The sequence below is a fragment of the Pomacea canaliculata genome, linkage group LG8 (assembly GCF_003073045.1).
Source record: "Pomacea canaliculata isolate SZHN2017 linkage group LG8, ASM307304v1, whole genome shotgun sequence".
NCBI classification, from domain to species: Eukaryota; Metazoa; Mollusca; class Gastropoda; order Architaenioglossa; family Ampullariidae; genus Pomacea; species Pomacea canaliculata.
The window spans coordinates 29,505,997-29,517,631 of NC_037597.1; the positions used below are offsets into that span (position 1 = coordinate 29,505,997).

The 11,635-nt window shown below is 39.6% G+C and overlaps 1 pseudogene; it reads left to right on the top strand.

The window, feature by feature from the left end:
• Positions 1-4,677: 4,677 nt before the first annotated feature.
• Positions 4,678-10,508, top strand: LOC112571142 (annotated as a pseudogene).
• The last annotated feature ends 1,127 nt before the right edge of the window (positions 10,509-11,635 follow it).

Here is an 11,635-nt window from a genome sequence, read left to right on the forward strand (position 1 = left end):
GAACGCTTTTTCAAAATCAAGACATACCAACAAACCAGGTTCTTTATTTTTATCCAAATGTTCAATCAAATCGTATATCAGCCTAACATTATCCCCTAAGTATCTCCCGCGGACAAAACCAGATTGGTCTTCATGAATTAGGGATGATAAAACTTTTTTCATTCTGTTTGCAATGCATGTTGAGCCAATCTTATATACCACATTTAGTAAAGTAATTGGTCTCCAGTTTTTAATTTGGTCTCTAGGTTTATCTACTTTGGGAATGCATATGATTACACCTTCTTTTTGTGTAGAGGATAATTCACCCTTACTAAAACCTTCATTTAGAGATCTAACAATGAAAGGTCCAAGTTGTTTCCAAAAGACCTTAAAGAATTCCACAGTGAATCCATCACTCCCTGGGCTTTTCCCATTACCCATATTTTTAACTGCCTGGCTCGCTTCTTCTAAAGTGATATTTCCATCCAACAAATTGAGTTCAAGTTGTGTAAGTTTTGGTATATCTTCTTGGATATTAGTAAAGCTAAAGTCCTGAACAGCTCTCTCTGCGTACAGGTTGGAAAAAAATTCTCGCACTTCTGCTCTTATTTCTTCAGTTTTTCTAATACTTTCCCCATTTTGCTTCTGTAATTTCCGAATTTGCTTACTTACATAATTACGTTTTTCCAGTGAACAGAAATAATTACTTACTTTCTCTCCATCTGCTATCCACTTTGCCCTGGAGCGAATCAGTACACCCTCCATTCTTTTTTCTCTTAAACTAATGAGTTCACTTTTATTCTTTTCAAGTTCAAGGACTTCTTCTTCTTTTAACTTATCTTTAATTTCTAACCGTGTAATTTCTTTTTCTAATATTTTTTCTTTATCATTATTTCTTTCTTTTTCTTGCTAGAGTAGGTCATTGTTTTCATTCTAATTTTCATTAGCATAGTATCTAGAAATGTTTGATCAGACACTACAAACTGTATTTCCATTGGGTGAATATTTGCTAAATTCTCCCTGTCATATGGGAACACTGAGTACTCTTCTGTCACTTCTTTAATGACAGTGTTTATTTGGGTTAGATAGTCTTTGTCCTTCAGATGTGAAGAGTTTAGCTTCCATAGATTAAATCTCCTTTCCTCTTGTTCTGTAGCTAATGACAAAGTAATCAGTGAATGGTCCGTACGGTAGCCCGGAGTAATATTTGCATCCATGACCAAATTTGAGAGTGAATCTGACATAAGGAAAAAATCTAATCTACTCTGTTGGAATGGTCTTTTCCTACGCCAAGTATATCTTAGTGCTTCTGGGTTTAGTTCACGCCATATGTCTACTAGATCCATGTTTGTCATCATCTTATCAACTTGTTCTTGCCCTTTAATATTATTTTTATGTTTGTAATTATGACAGTCAAGTTGAAAGTTCAAAACAATGTTCCAATCTCCTCCAATAACAATATTTTCTACTCCTATCTGTTTAACATATTCTTCTAACTGAGAGTAGAATTTTGGGTCGTCTTTATTTGGCCCATAAACACTACCAATTAAAAACTCTTTCTCTAATGTTTTTATCACTGCCATCACATAGTTTCCTCCATTATCTTTATAGACTTTTTTAATTGAAAATTCAAAGTTATTATTAAATAGAATTGCTACCCCCCTGGAGGAAGAAGTAAATGATGCAAATATGCAGGAGTGACCCCATTCTGCGGCAATCATTTTTTCCTGTTTATGTTCGAAATGTGTGTCCTGTAACAGGTAGATTGAATAAGACTTATTCCGTAAATAATGAAACACATCTCTCCTTTTTCGCATGTCCCCTAGTCCCTGACAATTCATTGATGCAAAAGTGAGTTGTAAGTCTGTACTCATATTGGAATGAATAGAAAGGTACAATTAGCAGCAGCTAGAACTAATAGGTACTTAAACCAATATAAGCTCCCTTTTTGTACTTTTTGTTCTGCCTCTACTAACTGTTTCTGCAAACCTGCTCTAAAATTCATATTATGATTAGAAGGTGTAAAATAATACAGTATACAGCAGTGGCTAAATATATTTACCAAAAGTGACAGCATATAATGCAACAAGGATGAAATATGAATATTAGTGAGTAAACTTATAATAAAAAAGCATACCCATAAAGACATATGTGGGGCAAGCCCAGGCACGACAAAAAACCAGCTTGACAAGAACTCAGACAAAAAGCACAAAAAACATAGCAAAAAATATAAACAGAAAATAAACAAACAAGCACAATAAACAGACAGTTCCTTATTATTGGGTTGGCATATCTTATCATAGTCACCGTTAATTGCCATAGGCGGTGATCATGTTTGCTGGCACTGGTGGTGGAAATTTCTAAATATTGGAAGAATCTAATACAAATAGCTTCAGGTTTGAGTACATGCGTTTTTACAAATCATGTCTACAACATTGGTTGGACAAATTTTAACAATTAATCGTTATATGTGTCTGGGTGTGTGCATACCTTCCCCAGTAGAATATTTCACAAGGAATAGCCACATTTTAACCATATATCATTGGAAGCAAGGAAAGGGAATCAGAGGAAATCTGAAGGCGTATCTCAAGGGTGTGCACATTAATGTTGATGCACTTACCAGTAAGCTGGTGTTGAGAAATAGAATTTTTTTTGCACAAGTAATATCCTTTATATACACACTTGCTCATCCCCTGCACACCTCAGTCACTTCATTCACGGTTTGTTGATCTGGTTGGGGCGAACCTGCTTCCGCGGCTGATGTAGGTGTAGTTGGGGTAGAATGGCTGGATCTTGAGAGCTGAGAGGGAGGTGTTGATAGTCCCCGCTGAGCTTTTTCTTTATGGGTCGGCTGCTGATGAATTTGCGGCCGGTGAACATGCTGCCTCTGAAGGGTATCCTGAGGAAAGCGTTGCGGGTTGCCCTCGCTCCTCCTTTGGTGTTGACTTCTTTGTTCGTTGTGTAACTCAGTTAGCTTCCTGTCTATGGGACTCGTGTCTCCACTTTTTATTTCTACCACACTGGAATCTCGAAGTTTTGCAAACAGCCTACCTCCTGCTGCCGACCATGCGTCAACCACTCCTTCTTGTTTTGAGACGATTAAGTCTTTGGATGTTTAAATGTGTTAGGTCCTCTGATATTACGATTCCTGATCCCTTCAATCTGCAGCGCGCTTTGATGACTTGTTCCTTGTCTTTCCTGGAGACAAATTTTACTATCACCGGTCTCGGTTTGCCATGCTGGAGTCTCCCCACTCTATGCAGCGCTGAGATCTTGTGAGTGTTGATGTCTGGCAGACCAAGAGTAATGTTGACAACTTTAAGGAATTTTTGCTCACAATCCCAACTTGTTTCCTCCCTTCCATTATCCGGGAGGCCATGTATCCTCACAGAGTCTCTTCGCGAGTATTGTTCTAGATTGTTTATTTCTTCTTGCTGCTCTTTTGTCAGTGAGGTTAGCCCAGTGATTTCTTCTTTCATTTCTAACATTTGCATTTGAAGATCTTCTATTATTTTTTTTAAATCATCATTTTCTTTCCTTAGATCGAAGATAGTACTCGACAGGAACTCAATTTTGTTGTCTATATGTTCTTTCAGTGAGCGATGTCCGTCCTCCACTTGCTTACACAAAACTTCTGTAACTCTTTGTAACTTCCCCAGTCGATCTGCTATTTCACTGTTTGTGATGTTGGCAGCGGGGAAAACTTGGGTCAGGAGGGTTTGTCGGTCACTCGACTGAGATCGACATGTTTGACTGACACTGTTTGCCCTCTCTCGTTGTCTTCTCTCTCTTCCTTCGAATTCTCCAGTCTTCTGAGCAGACGTGTTCACAATACTTTCGTTAGGACTGGTTACCTGTTTTCTTTTTTTATCATCGTTTATCTTTTTTGGACCCATTAGTCTTTCGTACAAACAAATAATTTTAAACCACAGGAGTAAGAAACCCCACAGGGTAACCCCACACTGCTCTGCAGCGCTCTACTGAGGTGATCACAATTCGCCGCCAATTTCACTGTCTTCACCCAGCTTCTACTTTTTTTTACAATAATGTCACTGAAACAATATTATCCATGGGATTTTCTTAGACACAATCTACAGACTTGTATCCCAGATGTGCTGATCCACCAACACAGGCCATAAGAAGATTTTGTTTAGGTAAATAAATGCATTCTTTTACACCGAGGTACAGACGCGTCCTACCTCGACCATGATCATCGCTCACCCCTAAAAACGTTTTTAATTTGCTTGGTTGGAACACTTTTAAATTTTAAAAACATGCGAAACTAGCCTCAGATTTCTTATTTTCAAATTTCAGACCTCCAAGCTGGTGTACGTGAACTACGGACGAGTTGAAGATTTCGAATTTCTGAGGACAAACTACAACATGACATTTAATGACTCTATCGTCATTGTGAGATATGGCAAGATTTTAGAGGAAGCAAGGTCTGTACAAATCCATAATAATCTTCTCTGCGATTAAGATTAGTGGCAATACTAAGCGTTTGCCTTCACTTCAGTAGCATTATCATCAATAGCAGCAGTCCAGTATATGGATTAAGTATTCTGAACTCACAGCTTGATAACGTTGGTATGTCGAGCAGTTACAAACACATATGTGCGACAATGGTAGTGTTATTATTATATTTCGTTACAACTTATACAGATACAAAACCTAAAACTATTTTACTCGTGAAAAATTATGGCGTATGTCCTAAGTACACTGGCTTACATCGATATCAGCACTTTAACTTCTTGTCTCCTCCGAAACATTTGTCTGAAGTCTTGCTCCTGTCTACAGGTAGAAATCGCCGCGCGCTATGGGGCTTTGGGGGTCATCATCTACTCAGACCCTGCGGACTACACGTGGTCGGGAGACCCCCGGTATTTTCCAGAAACGTGGTTGCTGCCATCTAGTGGCGCACAAAGAGGCAGCCTCTACACCGGCGTGGGAGACCCTCTGACCCCTGGGTATCCATCTACAGGTTTGTATCACTGCGAGAAGCAGCATTACGCTTGGGTTGTCTGGCTACTGGCTAAAATATTCAACTCATAGCTAACGTCAGGCTACCCAGCTAGAGACAAAGAAAATGAGAGATGAAACGACAACATCAAAGGCTGGAGAGATCTGTTATTAGTAGAGAATGGCAGAGAAACAAACGATGGTGAAAGTGCAGGATGGCTTGCAAAGTTAAAACGGATGATAATGACTTGAAAGCGAATAGCAATGAAAAAATAAGAATCATTAATTTCATTACCATGAAATGTTCTGTTTTACCTTTTTCGAAGTGAACACATATAATCAGTAATCAAATCTATTTTTTTCAGCCCGTTTAACTCGGTTTACTCCACCTTTGTAATGATTTTGATAAAACGTTTATGTACTCATTAAATCTTATGTCCTTAAGAACACTGAGATAAATATGAAATAATTTGGATTTGCGCCATCTTGACTAGCCAAAGCCAAGTAGACGACTTTGAAAAATTAAAGAAAACATTGAACTTTCACACACGTTTATACAAGCAAGCGTATTAAGCAGACTATTATTAATTCACTGTTGTATGTAGCCACATCTTATCGATACAACGAGAGCAGCACACCAACACCTTTGCCAACCATACCAGCACACGCCATGGGCTATGGAGGGGCGATACACTTTCTCAAGTGAGTTTTGAAAACACCAGAAAAACACTTTTCAGGATTACACATAAAATACACTTTTGTTGTTTCCCTTTTGCTTTGTCTTTTTTCTTCGCTTCGTTCTTTCTCTATTTGCTTATTTATTGAGAGTTATCTCTCTTGGACTAACTGGCTGAGAATAGCGCCCTCTGTCGTATATTTGTTTCATCTGACGACTTCTTGGTGCTGAGCTTGTTGCCGTGTCTGCCACTGCACGTCTGGAATGAGGTGCATCTTACGTGTCGGTGTTACGGTTCCTTTACAACCGTTTGACCTTTGTTAATCAGTGAACTTTTGTGTGCCTTGGAGTTCATTCAATATTCCAGTGTGAGTGGTTCTGTCTGAGAAAGTACCGCTTGGAAATGCGTTTATTATAGATGTGTTTTCATTGTTGCATTTTGCTTGTATTCGTCCTACTATACTTTGGCTGCGGTGGTTTGTGCTGTATGCGGACGATGCCCTTTGGTTTGGGTTATAAAGTTTGCATTTCGTTATGTCGTTACCTTATTTGGTATCATGCAAGGATTGTCAGTATGTATCCTTTGTCTTCATTTGTCATCATCTGCTGTGGTTCCTGTGATTTGTGACGCTCTTTGAGATTGTCCATAGGGCGAGGATGTAGCGCCAACTTTATTTATCATTATGCTCTGTTCATCGCCTCATGCTAGTGTCCTTGGAAGGCCTTAGTGCTAGCTACAAATTTTGAGATAATATGCAGCTTGGGTTTGATTATTCCGCAAAGTCACCATAATGGTACATTATGTTTGTTCGAACTTTACGAATCAGAGAAATGCAAGGAGACGAAGTTCCCAAAGACTGAAGAGGTGGCTTGAACATCCCATACAGGCTGGGCCCAGGGCTTACTCCTGGACTCTCACTTCGCATGAAGGTTACAACCACTAACAGCATTAGAAGGGTGGACAACGTGATAGCCACGTTGAAGGGAGACGTGGAGCCTGGTAAGAAACAGCACATTGCATTGCAGGAACCATCTTGTTTTGTTTTCGGATGAAACACTACGAAGTAGTTCAGTTGATTGTTTTTAACTTTATGACGACGTCTGTGGTTTTGATGTCTTTTAAATGACAGACCGCTACGTGTTGATGGGAAACCACCGCGACGCCTGGGTGTACGGCTCCTTTGATCCTTCAGGCGGAATGGCCGTCATGATGGAGGTGGCCAGAGCTATGGGCCAGCTGGTCAAGAACAGTAAGTATGTCAAAGTTGAGCAAAAGTGCAAATCCCAAAATTTAAAAAAAGCTAAAAATGTTCAATAGCATCTATGTTAAACAAATCTGCTTTTTATTATCTTCCAAGGTCCAGGGACCAGTGTTTAGGCCGTAATCTTAAACGGTTCGATACCCATGTGACCTAATTTTAATTTTCCCATTTGATGAACGAGTACCTGACCCAGTAGAGAGGTGGGGAAGGTAATGAAGCCATGTGAAGGAGATGGACACTGCACTCATGAACACCTCAGCCCTCAATGTCTGATTTGTTAGCGGTTCCTTTACAGTTTCCCTCTCTGGCATGCAGAAGTGACTTTTAGTGTGTGTGTGCGTGCGCGCACCTGCGCATGCGAGTACGATCACAGATGCTCTGGTGGTTGGATGTAGTCTTATCTAAATTTTAAATAATAATAATACCAGCAACAACAACTTAATGCGCTGCACACGAAAGACTATAAAACGAACCTATGGTCAGCTTACAAGAAATTTAAGCGTCAGACAATTGACAAGACCATGACAAAAACAATAAATAAGTGAATGAATTAAAACATGAGTAGTGAGCGGAGCAGTACTCTTGATTACGCCAGGTAATTCTTCAACAGACGGGATTTGAATCTGGGCATGAAATCGTAAGCAGACTTCGATAAGACTACAAAAGAGAACTCCAGTTAGCTCTGAAAAGAAAGAAAAGCAAATGTCGAATTTCTCTCGCTTTACTCGTACCATAGAGAAGAGTACATCAGACCGAAGAGACTCTAGTGGTCAGGTGTTAGTAGCTCAGACACGTACCCGGCAAGGCCGTGAAGACAACGGTAGCACCGTGTGGCCATCTTGTAATCACTGTCATCTCGGACTGACAGCCAGTGAAGCTCACGGAGGAAAGAGGGCACACCATGGTCTGCTAGTCCCCTACGGGACTACATGGGCGGTATCATTATGAACACTTTGAAGTTGCTCCAGTACGCGGTTGGCGATAATCCACAAATTGCAATAATCCACCAGACACAACAGATATCGAATCTTTGAGGAAATGATCAAATTCTTTGTGATCTCCCTGTGAAGTTCGGCTTTGTCCTTTACGTTATTGACCTCTGACGGAGGTACAGTGTTGCCCTCGCTAACGACAGGTGGAAACGCACGTCCAACCTTTACATCACGGGTTTACTTCATATCACACGGTAACAAAGTTACTTCGTGCATTTTGCAGAGAGATGGAGGCCACGCCGTTCTATCATGTTCTGTTCCTGGGGAGCGGAGGAGTATGGACTTATTGGTTCTAGTGAATGGGCGGAGGTAACAGTTCCCAGATTTCTTTGTTTACTATTGTTTACTAGTAGCCATTTTGTATCTCCGCATATTCTAGACATCAGTCTGTTACCCGTAACTTTTTTGTTCTTTTTCTGCGCCATTATTGTAATGAGCAAACTTATAGTCACATTTTTCGGAATTTAAAAATATGGATTAAAAAAAAGCGTAACACTATATTTTCTGTCTGTGTACCTGTCTGCATCTCGGAATAACAGTGCGCGCGTGCCTGTGTGTGTGTATATATATGTTTGCAAAATAAGGTGAGCAATATGATCCTGTGCACATTACGGAGCTTCAAGTACTAATACATTATAATAGTACATACTGTATTTTGTACCAAACAGGCATATCAACAGGTTCTAAGCTATTTAAACTTAGAAACATCTACATTTAGTGATGACATCATCAAACTGAATAAGCTTGAAAGCTAGAAGCCTGTAGTTTGAGTCAGTTTGCACGAATTTTGAACGATTAGGATTCTCTACATTCCTTTGTCTGCAGCAATATGTCAAGTCGCTGGGGGCGAGAGCTGTTGCTTACCTCAATATTGATGTCGCTGTGGGAGGTACGTGCGACAGTCAGAATAATGACGTAGTGTGACATCAACAGGTGGCATAATGACGTAGTTTGGCATCAAACAGGTGGCATAATGACGTAATATGACATCAACAGATAACATAATGACGTAGTATGACATCAACAGGTAGCATAATGACGTACTGTAACATAAACGGGAAATATTATGAAGAAAACTGCTTTCTTATTGCAGTGGGTTCCCTGATTGATTAATTAGTATTTTAACCGAGCGGTAATTTCTCAATATGGGGAGAAATAATTAGGGGGAGGAATGCTGAATTCCATTAAAAACCAAGCGTAGGGTCAGATGTGAGAGATTTGAACCCAAGACCTAAGGATCATCAAGATAAAAGAAAATCAAAAAACAAACTGATTTGTCCGTTTGATACCCACATTTTGCTAACTCAAGTCGGAAAGTTTTGGCAAAGAGACATTTTGTTGACAACCAGCAAACACGCAAACTAAAAGCATGTAAAGGTCTAATACACAAATAACAACTTGAATATTGTTTACACAGAGCTGGAGCCACCATTACTAGGTCTATATACAAAACTACAAGAAAACGTATCTACCTCACGTCTGATGGTAGATCTGATGTGTTATTTTCAGGTAACTTTTCCCTTTATGCTTTGGGGACACCCCTGATGTACAGAGCTCTTTATGAGGCTACCAAAAAGGTAACTGCTTAACCTTTGTGGGTTATTGAAGTTAAAATTCCTAAAGGTCAACGACACAGGTATCAAGATTATTCATGTATAGGGTTCATGTATATTTCAAGACTACATGGACAGCTGGTGCTTTATGTTGATTAGTCATAAGCCTGTCTTCTTTCTGTGCATGGTGATGTTTGTAGGCGTGTATCCGTATGCATTAAATGCCCTTGAAAACATAAATTTTATGAAGTAAAATGTACTCTGCTCCACACACACAATTAGCTACACACAATAATGACAATAATGATAATAATAAAGAAAGAGAATAGGAGAAAAAAAGTAGTTGTAGCGTTGGTAATGCTCGCAGTGCACACGTGATCTCAACATTTGGGGTTAAAGAAATGCGGAATGATTTTTGATTGGTTCTTATGTTTTCATTACCAATGTGCAGCATCCGGCTTAACCATCTAAGAAAAACACATAATTTCTTATCACGTTTTGATAAGCTCATTTATTTACAGTTGTAAAACATACGAAGTAGCATGCGAACTGAAACCTTAGTACACATTTCAAAAACCACTTCCCAGAAACTGGTTAAACGGTCAAAAATGGCGTCACTCTGTTGTTGAAGGCATGATATATTGACTTCACTCTATTGTTGTGAGTATATTATTTCGTGTCCATGCGTTGTTGTAGGTGCCTAATCCTAGCGAAGAAGAAGTCAGTCAGAACAGACCTACTGTGTACGACACGTGGGTTCACTCATTCTCATGGACCTCCGCTGGCCTTGACCTGCCTTTGTAAGTCAACCGTAGTCTCGTAGCTTTTAGGCACAATTGTATATTTGTTTATTATAACACATTGGTTTAGAAATACTGTTCTTTACTGCTATTATGACTGCCATATGCTGGTTTCTTTTTCTGCGGGTTAAATGAGGTCAGATTGACTTTAAGTTCAGTGTACCGAACTCAACACGTGCACAGTGGGGTAGCGCAACACAGCAGACAGTGTGATTGTTGACTGAAGACATTTTCATCTCACAGGCAGGGCCGCCGAGAGCCAGCCCGGGCCCCGGGACAGACGACCTCTCCGGGCCCCTTGTACTTGTAATCGTAAATTATTTTCCCAGTATATAATGTATGTTTACAATTCGAATCTCAATATCTACACTTCATTCAGTAACGAAATATAGACTGCAAACAGTAGGACAAGTGCACTAGGATCTACATCACTACTTGAACATAAAGTTGTTTACATGCGAGTGGTTAGTAAATGAGGACAAATGATGTTAAAGGATCAGACTTGTAGCACTCCGCTCCACAGACACCCCCCCCCCCTTTAGTAAGGACTGTTACGTCAGCAGCGATGTCAAAACCTCGACAGATTAGAACAACTGCTAGAGGTATCACATCGCATTTGTGTTCTAAGTGCTGCGAGTTTGTACTAAGCTCACTGACGTGCAAGGAAATGTTCTCTATGTAAATGATTTATACTTCTACATGTAAAGAGGAAGAACCGAAGAAGTAAATGCCTAAACAAGTCTTCATCGAGTGTCGTTAATAACCCCATTAAAAAAGTGTTTGCTGCGACGAACAGCAGAGCACATCAGTTATCATTTTTATCAACTTACATAACAAACACGCAGCACCTATCGAAAGTCCCTTCCTATATTATTCCTTTAGCAAAACCGCACGCGTGCGCGCACATACACACACACACACACAATAACTACACACACGCATGCTGTTACACGTAAACACATATCTGAACTGAACTGTCGCCTTCAGACTCTTTAAAGCAGAAATTTTGAATTCATCCAACTTTTTACGAAGCATAAACTCGGTCGACTTCAAACCCCATCAGTCACTAGCCGTTAAAATACCTGCTGAGTTTTAGAAGACAAAGCAACTGTTTTAAAGACTAGTTAGCTAGTAAGTGTTAATACTTTTAATATTTAAGGAGATTAGAATGTTTTGTAAAAATGACAGAAAAATAGAAATGTTTAGCATATTTTAGCTGAATCGTAATAGTTCCTAGAACAAAGTTATACAGTACTAATATTGTCATTTTACCTGCTGACTAAAAACTTTATGAGCTTTTCTCACAAACTTCATTATTGTCAGTCAATTTGAGACGCTAGTCACTCTCATTGACACTGATGTTCCTGCCTTGTCAAATGCTATTTGCCAATAAACTCGATTACTATACTGTATG